This window comes from Saccopteryx leptura, chromosome 9, assembly GCF_036850995.1.
Source record: "Saccopteryx leptura isolate mSacLep1 chromosome 9, mSacLep1_pri_phased_curated, whole genome shotgun sequence".
Classification (NCBI taxonomy): domain Eukaryota; kingdom Metazoa; phylum Chordata; class Mammalia; order Chiroptera; family Emballonuridae; genus Saccopteryx; species Saccopteryx leptura.
In genome coordinates this window covers 73,246,894-73,259,565 of record NC_089511.1, presented here as the reverse complement: position 1 = coordinate 73,259,565, position 12,672 = coordinate 73,246,894, and the positions used below count along the sequence as shown (strand labels likewise).

The 12,672-nt window shown below is 48.3% G+C and overlaps 1 pseudogene; it reads right to left on the bottom strand.

Annotated features, from left to right (window-relative positions):
* Positions 1 to 11,286: 11,286 nt before the first annotated feature.
* On the bottom strand, positions 11,287 to 11,866 carry LOC136381104 (large ribosomal subunit protein uL13-like; annotated as a pseudogene).
* Positions 11,867 to 12,672: the final 806 nt, after the last annotated feature.

Sequence of the window (12,672 nt, the reverse complement as noted above, 5' to 3'; positions counted from 1 at the left end):
TAAAATGAATAAATAAATAAATAATTTTTTTAAAAAGTTGATATTTTTTGAGTGTCTAACATGTTAAGTGTTGGACCCTGATCAAACCTTTTAATCATTCCAGAACAATCCTTTTTTCCTGAGAAATACTGTTATCATCATCCCCTATTTTGCAGATGAGGAAACTGAAATTTATAGAGAGGTTAAGAAAGTTCACCATGTGAATTTCAGACTTGCTGATACAAGTGACAAAAAAAACCCCTGACTCAAACTGGTTTATGCTAAGGGAATTTACTGGCTTCGGACACTGAAAAATCCAGGCATGATTTGATCTAGACTCAAAAAAAGTCATGAAGATTGAATCTCTACTCTGCTTTTACCATCTTTGTGTAGTATTTGGACTCTGAGTGGTTCATATCATTCTAAGTTCTAGTTCAGTGGGGAAAAAAGTCTCTTCTTGGTAATTGGGACAAGTTCTAGGATTTACCCTAATTATATAGTTAGGGGTCACATGACCACACTGATGAAAGGCACTGCCCAGGAAGATTCAGTGCTGATTGGCAGGCCTGGTGGTCTGGTCACAGGCCATTGGGCTGATAGGGAAAGAGGAGGGAATGTTTTTTCAAAGGAGAAACAGGAGAGATGGGGAATGGGTGCCATTAGCTAACTCTACCTGTGACCACAGGCCACACAGTTGAAGATTGATGGGGCCTCGATTGAACCCTGGTGGTGTGACTTCAGAACCCACATTCTAAACTCTGCACCTTCTACTGCTGGTGCCAGCCTGGTGCTAAGCACTTATTAGAGAAAACATAGATGTAAAAGGTGAGGCCCCTGCCTTAGGAGAGAGCCCACCTCTTCGTCTCTGGTCTCAGGTCCATCCTCATCACATCTGGTGCCCATCCCCACCGCCGGCCCTGGCTGCTGTTATTCCTGGAGGGTGGTTGGAGCCTTTCTGATAGCTTGGAACTGGGCTATTGCCTGCCATGCTCCAGAACGCCCTCCGCATTTAGCTGGAGTTATGCACTGTCCTGGGGTCTAGTAGCTTCCTGTTTCTTCAAGCAGAGGAGAGGTTCATTGGACCCTGGGATTAGGTTCTCCCTTTCCTTGTGTGTGGTCCCTCTCTGGGACCAGACAGGATTTGTGCAGTAGGCAGCAACTGTGATTTTGAGAGCCCTGGGAAGCCCTTCTCTACCCCCTAAATACCTTCTTCACTTTTAAAATTATATCATTAGATGGGACTTCACTTATTTTTTATTTTATTTTATTTTTTTTAGCAAGAGAAACAGAGAGAGAGAGAGAGAAGGACAGATAGAGACAGACAGGCAGGAAGGGAAAGAGATGAGAAGCATCAATTCTTTTTTTTTTTTTTTTTTTTTGGTATTTCCTGAAGTTGGAAACGGGGAGGCAGTCAGACAGACTCCCGCCTGCACCCTACCGGGATCCACCCGGCATGCCCACCAGGGGGCGATGCGATGCCTATCTGGGGCATTGCTCTGTTGCAACCAGAGCCATTCTAGCGCCTGAGGCAACGGCCATGGAGCCATCCTCAGCGCTAGGGCCAACTTTGCTCCAATGGAGCCTTGGCTGCAGGAGGGGAAGAGAGAGACAGAGAGGAAGGAGAGGGGGAGGGGTGGAGAAGCAGATAGGCGCCTCTCCTGAGTGCCCTGGCTGGGACTCAACTCTGGGACTCCCGCACGCCAGGCCGTCGCTCTACCACTGAGCCAACCAGCCAGGGCTGAGAAGCATCAATTCTTCACTGCAGCATCTTAGTTGTTCATTGATTGCTTTCTCATATGTGCCTTGATGGGCGTTGGGGCTAGTGACCCCTTGCTCAAGCCAGCGACCTTGGGCTCAAGCCAGCGACCCCGTGCTCAAGCCAGCAACCTCGGGGTTTCACACTGGGTCCTCTGCATCCCAGCTCAAAGTTCTATCCACTGAGCCACCGCATGGTCAGGTGATACTTCACTAATTTAAATCCGGTAAGATTTAAATTCCCCTAAGAGAGGAAACATACAGTAGTAGGTTTTATCGCTCATTAACACTTTAGTGCGAAGTAATTCACAGACTCTTTCCTGAGAACAGGCTTTGTTATCATGGCCACCATTTACTGAGCACCCTCCACTGATTCAAAAGCTTCTAGTGCAGCCTGACCAGGTGGTGGCGCAGTGGATAGAGCGTTGGACTGGGATGCGAAGGACCCAGGTTCGAGACCCCGAGGTCACTGGCTTCAGCGCAGGCTCATCTGGTTTGAGCAAAGGCTCACCAGCTTGGACCCGAGGTCGCTGGCTCAAGCAAGGGGTTACTCGGTCTGCTGAAGGCCCGAGGTCAAGGCACATATGAGAAAGCAATCAGTGAACAACTAAGGTGTCGCAATGCACAATGAAAAACTAATAATTGATGCTTCTCATCTCCCTGTTCCTGTGTATTTCTCTATCTGACTCTAAAAAAAAAAAAAAAAAAAAAAAGCGCTTCTGGTGCATTATCTCATTTAAGCCTCACAACACTGTCAGGTGGGTACTATTATTACCCCGGTTTTTTAAATGAGGAAACTGAGGCTCAGGGTCTGCAAGCAGTGGAGCTGGGATTTGACCACATGAAGTCTGGTTCCAGAGCCTACATTGCCTATCACTCCACCGAAATAACCCCTAATACTCTTCAGTTTATAAATGCATTCAGTGTATTTATATACATCTTGGACCTCCCTACAGTTCAGTAAGGTCATTAGTATGCTCATCCTCATCTTATAGAGGAGAATATTTAAGAGGATAAGTTCAGTCACCTGCTGAGTGACTCCAGGATTTAAACTCATTATATTCCCATCTGAGACCTTCCTGGACCCCACACAGCTGTGGTAAGAGAAGCCTGGAGTCAGCTCACTGGAGTCCTAGGGACAGAGGGAGAGTATTGTGGGCATGAAAGCTAGGCGCTCCCAGAACAAATCTGCTCGGCCCTCCTTTCTTCCTCCCCTCCTCCCTCCCTCCTTTTCTTCCTCTTCTTCCTTCCACTCATTCATTCAGCCACCTGAGCACCTTTGAAGGATAATGGCTGTGGGTAAGCAATGGCTAAAATAAGGGTATCTTGTGTCTTCACAGGGGTGACAATCTAGCAAACAAACTAATAACAAAAAATATATGCAATTTTTTAAGTGTTTATGGTAAGCTGGGTGCTATGCCAAGCGTTGAACATGCACCATCGTCATTGTCATCCTTCCAGGTAGGGGACTAGGCCTTAGGAAGGGCTCAGTGCATAACTAACTCCTTTAAGATGATTCCAATCTGACTCCAGAGTCCAAGCCTCTCACTGCCGGGCTGGACTTCCTCCCTCCTGGGGTATAGTGAGAAACCAGTGGATGCTCATGAGTGATGAACACACATGCACATGCACACGAGCATCGGCTCACCCAGCACTAAAGGCAGCCATCTCAGCTGTCTCCAACACCCTCCCTACCAGCAGCAGCCAGGCCCCATCCCAAAAAAGGAAGCTGAGTGGGGAGAGGCCATTTCCTACGGCAGGAACAAACTGGCACACTCAGGACCTCTGGATGAAAACTCGCAATGAAATGGAATTAGAATGACCTAAGAGGTCCTGGAAGAAGAGCTCAGCTGTTTTCCCTAGGTAGCCTTTCAGCATGACTTCCTGAGCCACGGTTACCTCTTCTCTAAGTTCATCTGCTCATAAACTGCACCTGAAATATTATCCATTAGAAACTTTGTAGAACCAGCTGGATGTTTCATCGTCCCCACTTTCTGACCTGGTTCCTTCTAGGGATTATGTTTCCCTCTTTGTAAATGTAAAAGCAAGGCTCAGAGAGGCTGACCCACAATCACTTAACGAGTGTTAGGAACACAACGGGAGGCCCTGGATGGGTAGGTCAGTTGGTTGAAGCATCATCCTGATACTCTAGGGTTGTGGGTTTGATCCCCAGTCAAGGCACATAACAGGAACCAACCAATAGATGCATAAATGAGTAGAACAACAAGTCAATAGTCTCTCTCTCTCTAATATCAATCTAAAAATCTCTAAGAAAAAAAAGACAAGAAATGCAATGAGAACCTACCCAGGTTTTGAGCCTAGTGCCTCACAAGGATCTACTAAGAATTCAAATGGATGTCAGAATCTGAGCTATGCCCAGGAGAGACAACAATGAGCAAGACAGACCTCCTACCTTTAAGAGCACCAATACGAGTCGGGGTGACAGACAAGAGAGATGTTGGGAATGTGGGCAGGCAGGCTTTGGGCAGGGCAGAGGACAGAGGTCCACTCGAACTGTCTCAGCCCTGGCCCTTGGGAGGACCTGATAGAACGAAGCTTTGGAGGCTGAGAAGTTAAAGTTGGGAAGGCTGGGGAAGGTTTATGTGGGGCGCCAACTAGGGGAGGGATTTGGAGCTGCCCCACCTGCAAAAATACCCAGGCCAAGCTAACCTTTGGCCTCTGCCTGCTGCCTCTCTGGATGTGTGCTCTGTCTGCCTGCGGTTTCCACCCCAACAGTTTCCATGTCTTGGGTGGTTTCCAGCCCTGCTTGCTTTCCTGGAGCTCAGTTCATCCATTATTCCTGCCAGGCACATACCAGTGTCACTCTGAGTAACTCTCGGGACCCAGGGTGACCTGTTCCTGATTCAGTTTGACTCACCCTCCCCATTTCTGGAAGGTGTCTCTTGGCCATTCTTATCTCATGTTTGGTCACCCAGGGCCTTTGGGAGTGGCACACTCCCCTCCAAACTCCTGATGGTTAACCAGGTCAGTGTCATGCAGAAGTGGGGGAGTTCTGAGGAGGGAACCCTTGTCCACCTGGAATCAACTCCCTCCTTCTACTGCTCACTTGGAAATTTTCTTTCTAGTGATCATGAACACTTTCCAGTCTACTTTTCTGTTAGAACTTTTTTGTGTGTGTGACCGAGACAGAGAGAGACAGAAAAGGACAGATAGGGACAGACAGACAGGAAGGGAGAGAGATGAGAAGCATCAATTCCTTGTTGCAGCTCCTTAGTTGTTCAGTGATTGCTTTTTCATATGTGCCTTAACTGGAGGGCTACAGCAGAGCAACTGACCTCTTGCTCAAGCCAGCAACCTTGGGCTCAAACTGGTAAGCGTTTCTCAAACCAGATGAGCTTGCGCTCAAGCTAGTGAGCTTGGGGTCTCGAACCTGGGTCTTCCATGTCCCAGTCTAACGCTCTATCCACTGTGCCACCACCTGGTCAGGCTACTTTTCTGTTCTTTTTTTTTTTTTTTCTGAAGCTGGAAACGGGGAGAGACAGTCAGACAGACTCTTGCATGCGCCCGACCGGGATCCACCTGGCACGCCCACCAGGGGGCGATGCTCTGCCCCTCCGGGGCGTCGCTCTGTTGCGACCAGAGCCACTCTAGCGCCTGGGTCAGAGGCCAAGGAGCCATCCCCAGCACCCGGGCCATCTTTGCTCCAATGGAGCCTCGCTGCGGGAGGGGAAGAGAGAGACAGAGAGGAAGGAGAGGGGGAGGGGTGGAGAAGCAGATGGGCGCTTCTCCTGTGTGCCCTGGCTGGGAATCGAACCCAGGACTTCTGCATGTCAGGCCGATGCTTTACCACTGAGCCAACCGGCCAGGGCCTACTTTTCTGTTCTTAACAGGAAAGGATATTATTTAGGAAGAATAGATATTGTTAATTGATCATTTACTGTGAACTGGGCACTCTGTAGATATCATCAGAGTCTAACAACATTATTTCGTTTGGTTTTTATTTTCAAGATGAGGAAACTGAAGCTCAGGGAGAGGTCTTGACTTGTCTAGGATCACACAGTAAGGAATTGGCAGAGCTGGGATTGGGTTAGGGGTAGGGGTAGGGGTAGGTATAGGGTTAGCTTTAGGGGTTTGGTTAATGGTAGGGTTAGGGGTAGGAGTAGGCATAGGGTTATGGGTAGGGTTAGGGTTAGGGTTAGGGTTAGGGTTAGGGTTAAGGGTACTGGTAGGGGTAGGGGTAGGTTCGAGTTAAGCATACCCAGGTATGCTTAACTCCAGAGTTGTTTCACCAGAGCCACACACCTGACCCCCCCCACATACACACTGCCCACATGTAGTAAGAAAAGAGGGAAACCGTTCCTCTAACCAAGCCTGAGCCTGCTCAGATCCAGCCTCATGCACCCCAGGATCCCTTTTGGTGTTGGAGGGAACAGTAACTCTGAGAGGAGCCACCCAGGAATCTCCGAGCCATCGTTTCCTGGGGGAGAGGAAGCCCAGACCTACAGGACACCCTTAAGAGGCACTCCCCTTGTAAGTGGGTCAGGCCTGTGCTGTTGGTGAGAGTCATGAGTAGTCATCCCACCTCATGTTTGTATGGGCCCAGGTCTGCCACTTCAGCTTTCCCCACCTTTCCCTCCACCACCCGGTCCCCAGTCTATCCTGGACCCTCCCGGGGAACCTCTCCTACCTATACTACCTTCACAGCAAATGAACCCGTACAGCCTAGTGCTGTGCTGTCCAATACAGTGACCACTAGCCACAAATGGCTAGTGAACCTTGAAATGTGACTAATGCAGCTAACTGAATTTTAAATTTTATTTCATTTTAATCAACTTACAATTTTAAGTTTTAAAATTGATAATGTTGTGGCCCGACCAGGCAGTGGCACAGTGGATAGAGCGTCAAACTGGGACGCAGAGGACTCAGGTTCAAAACCCCAATGTCACCAGCGTGAGCACGGGCTCATCCAGCTCAAGTGTGGACTCACCAGCTTGAGCGCAGGATTGCTGGGTTGAACATGGGATCATAAATGTGACCCCATGGTCGCTGGCTTGAGCCAAAAGGTCACTGGCTTGAAGCCCAAGGTGCTGGCTTGAGCAAGGGGTCACTCGGTCTGCCCCCCGGTCAAGGCACATATGAGAAAGCAATCAATGAACAACTAAGGTGTCGCAACGAAAAACTGATGATGGATGCTTCTCATCTCTCTCCGTTCCTGTCTGTCTGTCCCTATCTATCCCTCTCTCTGACTCTCTCTGTCTCTGTAAAAAACAAACAATTATCATAGTAATATTTTTATATTGATTACATGTTGAAATATGTTTTAATATATCATATTAAGTAAAATAGATTGTTAGAATTAATTTCACCTGTTTTTTTATATCTAAAAGAAAGTTTATTTAGAAAGTTACAGAGGTAGTAGAAGTGAGCCAGCTGAGCCATGTGGGCCCAGGAAACAAGTTACAGAGGCAGAAGAGGTGCCCTTGGAGCTCCAGAGAAAGAAAGGCAAAGAGAAGTACCTGGGGGAGGGAAGAGGGAGGAATTGGGAAAGGAGTGGGCATGCTCCCCAAAGGGACAGCTGTGCGCACCTGATTTTTTTTTTTCTTTTACAGAGAGAGTCAGAGAGAGGGACAAACAGGGACAGACAGACAGGAACGGAGAGAGATGAGAAGCATCAATCGTCAGTTTTTCCGTTGTGGCACTTTAGTTGATAATTGACTGCTTTCTCATATGTGCCTTGACCGTTGGGGCTACAGCAGACCGAGCAACCCCCTGCTCAAGCCAGTGACCTTGGTTGGGTGCAAGCTGGTGAGCTATTTTTTTTTTTTTTTCAAACCAGATGAATCCGCGCTCAAGCCGGGGACCCTGGGGTCTCAAATCTGGGTCTTCCGCATCCCAGTCCGACGCTCTATCCACTGCGCCACGCCTGGCCAGGCCGCACCTGATTTTTTTTAATGTAGCTACTAGAATACAATTATGTGGCTCATATTTTATTTCTATCAGACAGTGCTAACCTAAGGATTACATATGTGAGTTCAAATCCTGACTCTGTCTGTCCTTGAGCCACTTAACCAACCTCTCTGGACCTCAGTTTTCTCACCTGTTAGGGATAAAAGTAGCACCTCTCTCATAGAGGAATAAATGAGATAATGTTTGTAAGGCACTTACCACAGTGCCTGGCATGTAATAGTGCTCAAGGGGGAAATATTATAGGCTTCCTTTTATTGTAACACTACAAGTGCCATTTAGTTAAACTCAATATTTATTGAGGGCCTGCTGTCTGCTCAGTTCTGGGGATTGGATGGAGACAAACCCCACTACTGCCTCTACTCTCCTGCAACTCCCTGTGCTGGGAGGGAGGCGGCCACTAAGAGAAACAGGTAAGTACAGGCAGTGGTAAGGGCTGGGGAGAAAATGAGATGTGGATAATTGCTAGAGAGCGGCTCAAGGCAGCTTTAGCAGGAGTGGCCAGGGAAGACTTCTCTGTGGAGCAGGGAACCAGAGTTAACCCTGACCAATATGGAACCAACTAGGCGAGGCTCAGAGGAAGGGGAGTTCCCAGCAGAGGTAATAACTAGTGCAGAGGCCATAATACAAACCCCTGCCTTGGCTGTCTGTATTGTACAATCTGCTTCACCAAATTTTCCACTCCTTGCATCCACCTCTCTTCTGGCCACTACGCTGTCCCTGTGTTCACTGGTAAGCGGGTCCACATTATCCCCCTCCTCGTCTGTTCTGCACACTGCTGTCTGCTCTCACAGACCTCCTCCAGAGCCCCTCCAGCCCGGGTCTCCTGTTCCAGGAAGCGTCCTCTGATGGTTTCTCTCTGGTGTTCATTTCAGGCTGAATACTTTGTTCTTCACTATCCTGGCTCCCAAACTCTGCCCCCCCCCCCATCTTTCTGGGGCAGTTGTGGTTTCTCAACACACTTGCCCCCTTTCCTAGAGCAGGAACCAGAACCAAAACCAGAACTAGGCCTTAAACTCTTCCCAGCACAGAGCTGAGCTGTTCAGTAACTCCTGCAGATTGCCAGATCCCTTCTCTGAGAGGCATGTCTCTCCAGGCAGAGTGGAAAATCCCTACCTAAAGTAAGGGCCGTGGAAATTTCTTCCTAACGTTCCCTCTCCAGAGTTGGATTGGCCCCAGAAAGCAGTCAAGCATTTACCCAGTGACCTGCAGGGTAGCTCTGTTCTTCCTCCACCCCCACCCAGGCTGAAACGGAGCAATGATGGGTGCACGGGGCTGGAGAAAAGCCACAGTGGCAGCAGAAGACAGCTGAGCTCTGCCTCAAAGAATTGCTCTTGATGTCTTCTAGTCCCACCCTCCATCCCTAGTTCAAAGATGAGGAAACACAGTAGCAAAATCATACTAGACTGCAGGTCTCCCCACTCCCAGTCCAGTTTCCTTCCATCGCTCCATGTGCCTGTTTTCTCATCTGTAAAATGGGGATAAAAATAATAGTACCTACTACATAGGATTGGTGATATGTTAAATGAGTTAAAGATGTGAAGCATTCTATAAATACATATGAGCTCTGTATCTTCTCCAGTCCTGAGCTCGCGCTTCCTTACAGCCCACGGTGGAATGTGCTGTTAGCATTCTGCATGTGGCTGACCTTTGGGGGCGGGGAGGAGACTTGAATGATGGCTTGAAGTCATCACCACAGGAAGGCAGACTCCAATGGGTCTCTCCCCTGTCTTGCCTATAGACTGTATCCACAGCATGTCTGGCCCATATTTATCCTGATGCTTTTTATTTTTTTATTTTTATTTATTTATTTGTATTTTTCCAAAGCTGGAAATGGGGAGGCAGTCAGACAGACTCCCGCATGCGCCCGACCGGGATCCACCCGGAATGCCCATCAGGGGGCGATGCTCTGCCCCTCTGGGGCATCGCTCTGTTGCATCCAGAGCCATCCTAGCGCCTGAGGCAGAGGCCACAGAGCCATCCTCAGCGCCCGGGCCATCTTTGCTCCAATGGAGCCTTGGCTGTGGGAGGGGAAGAGAGAGACAGAGAGGAAGGAGAAGGGGAGGGGTGGAGAAACAGATGGGCGCCTCTCCTGTGTGCCCTGGCCAGGAATCAAACCCGGGACTCCTGCATGCCAGGCCGACGCTCTACCACTGAGCCAACCGGCCAGGGCCGATGCTTTTTAAATGTATGCAGATGCAATTAGAGTGAATAAAATACAAATTCATTTAACATTGTTACTGGAGTCACAGGTTTGTCATATATATAATTTAACCAATGATAGCTAATGGAGGTTCAGAATAGGTTGTGGGCCACTGGGACAAGTGTCCCAATCCTCAGCCCTTCTCCCAGAGTTACAATTTAAAAAAAGTATTTGGGCCCTGGCTGGTTGGCTCAGTGGTAGAGTGTCGGCCTGGCGTGCAGGAGTCCTGGGTTTGATTCCTAACCAGGGCACACAGGAGAGGCACCCATCTGCTTCTCCACCCCTCCCCCTCTCCTTCCTCTCTGTCTCTCTCTTCCCCTCCCGCAGCCGAGGCTCCATTGGAGCAAAGTTGGCCCGGGCGCTGAGGATGGCTCTGTGGCCTCTGCCTCAGGTGCTAGAATGGCTCTGGTTGCAACAGAGTAATGCCCCAGATGGGCAGAGCATCACCCCCTGGTGGGTGTGCCGGGTGGATCCCGGTCGGGCGCATGCGGGAGTCTGTCTGACTGCCTCCCCGTTTCCAACTTCAGAAAAATACAAAAAAATAAAAATAAAGTATTTGGAAGTGGCCCCATTGGGCCCCTCATATGTTCTTTAGCATTTTCTTTCTTTCTTTCTTTCTTTCTTTCTTTCTTTCTTTCTTTCTTTCTTTCTTTCTTTCTATCTTTCTTTCTTTCTTCTTTCCTCCTTTCCTCCCTCCCTCTTTCCCTTCCTCCCTCCCTCCCTCCTTTCCTTTCTCTTCTTCCTTCCTTCCTTTCTCTTTTCTTTCTTTCTTTCTTTCTTTCTTTCTTTCTTTCTTTCTTTCTTTCTTTCTCTTTCTTCTTTCTTTCTTTCTTTTTCTCTCTCTTTTTTTTAGAGAGAGACAAGGAAGAAAGTGAGAAACATCAACTCGTAGTTGCTTTCTCTTTAGTTGTACATTGAGCATCTCCCACATGACTTGACTAAGGTGGTGCCAGAGTTCCCTTGCTCTAGACAGCGACCTTGGGCTCAAGCTAATGAGCTTTAGGATTATGTGGAGGGTTCCCTATCTCCAGCCAGCCACCCCACGCCAATGAGCTGGCGCTCAGAGCCAGCAACCTTGGGTTTGAGGCTTTACCCACTGCACCACCACTGGTCAGGTTTGCTTTTGTTTGTTTATTTGAGGAATTAACAGTCAATCTTGGGGGGCTCAGACCATAAGTCTTGAGGATGGCTGTGTATCTCAATTTTTTTTTTAATTTTTTATTTATTTATTTTTTATTTATTCATTTTAGAGAGGAGAGGGAGAGACAGAGCGGGAGAGAGAGAGAGAGAGACAGAGAGAGAGAAGGGGGAGAGGAGCTAGAAGCATCAACTCCCATATGTGCCTTGACCAGGCAAGCCCAGGGTTTTGAACCGGCAACCTCAGCATTTCCAGGTTGACGCTTTATTCACTGCGCCACCACAGGTCAGGCCTCAATTTTCTTCATGTTCTTTTCAGCCTGTTTCTAGTCTCATGAGCTGCTTTTTCTTCCCACGAGGGATCCTGGCCTTCACCTCTTCTCCTTCAGAGTGGGTGTGAGTGTCTGGTACTTCCAACCAAGCTCCTGAGCCAGGGGCCCTACGTAGGCAAACTTCCGTGTAGGCTGCAGGAGCATATCCTTGAGGGCCGTAGGAACCACCCTTGGCTTTTTCTTGTCACAGGGCTGCAGGATCCCATCAAACGCCCTGAGGCGCCCATGGCAGCCTGGCCTCACCTGGTCTTGTCCATGCAGCAGGCCTTGAATGCACCTCCGCTGACAGATACGCCTGGGTTTAGAAGTGGTGAGGCCGTGGATGTGTTGGTGCCCATCCGCTTGCAGCCGAAGGCCAGGTACTGCAACTTGTTTCTGCAGAAATTGCCAAAAATGTTGATACTCTCCCAGGACAAACCACCTCCTTCCCGCCCAGCAGTATCTATTTGGTCATGATGGCGGCCAGGCAGCCCAGGAGATGGTCTCGGCCATCCAACACCAGGACCTGCCCTTCCGTGTCACCTTCTACAGCCATGCGGGCTTATTAGTGTTTTCAATAGGCCAGACTCTGTTCTACACACACAGAAAAACATGGGCAGACATTCTATTGGCAGACACAGATAGTAAATAAATTTAAGTCAAAATGCTCATGGCTTTTCTTTCTGTTTTTGGTGTTTTTTTTAAGTGAGAGGAAGGGAGATAGACAGACTCCCGCATGTGCTCCCACAGGGATCCACCTGGCACCCCCTCACCCCCCTACTCTTCTCTCTAAAAATAAATCAATACATTTTTTTAAAAATCAATTAAAACATATTTTATTTTATTATTTTTTTTGAATGAGGCTTTTCTTTCTTTTTTGTGTGTGTGAGAGAGAGAGGAAGGGAGAGTGATGAGAAGGATCAACTCATAGTTGCACATTTTAGTGCACCAATTGCTTCTCATATGTGCCTTGACAGGGTGGGGGTGGGAGAGCACCTCCAGCTGAGCCAGGGACCCCTTGCTTGAGCCAGCGACCTTGGGCTCAAGACAGTGATTACGGGATCCATGTTGATGACCCTATGCTCAAGCCAGTGACCTGTGGATCTTGGGGTTTGGAACCTGGGACCTCAGCTTCCCAGGTCAATGCTTTATCCACTATGCCACCACTGGTCAGGCATAAAAACACATTTTAAAAAAATTGATGTATAATTTTTTATTGATGGATAATATTACATTGTATGGATATCCCGCACTTTGTTTATCCATTCATCTGTTGTTGGACTTTGGGTTGCTTTTACTCTGATATTATGAGTGATGCTGCTATCTATGAACATTCATATGTAAGTTTTTGTGTGGACATAT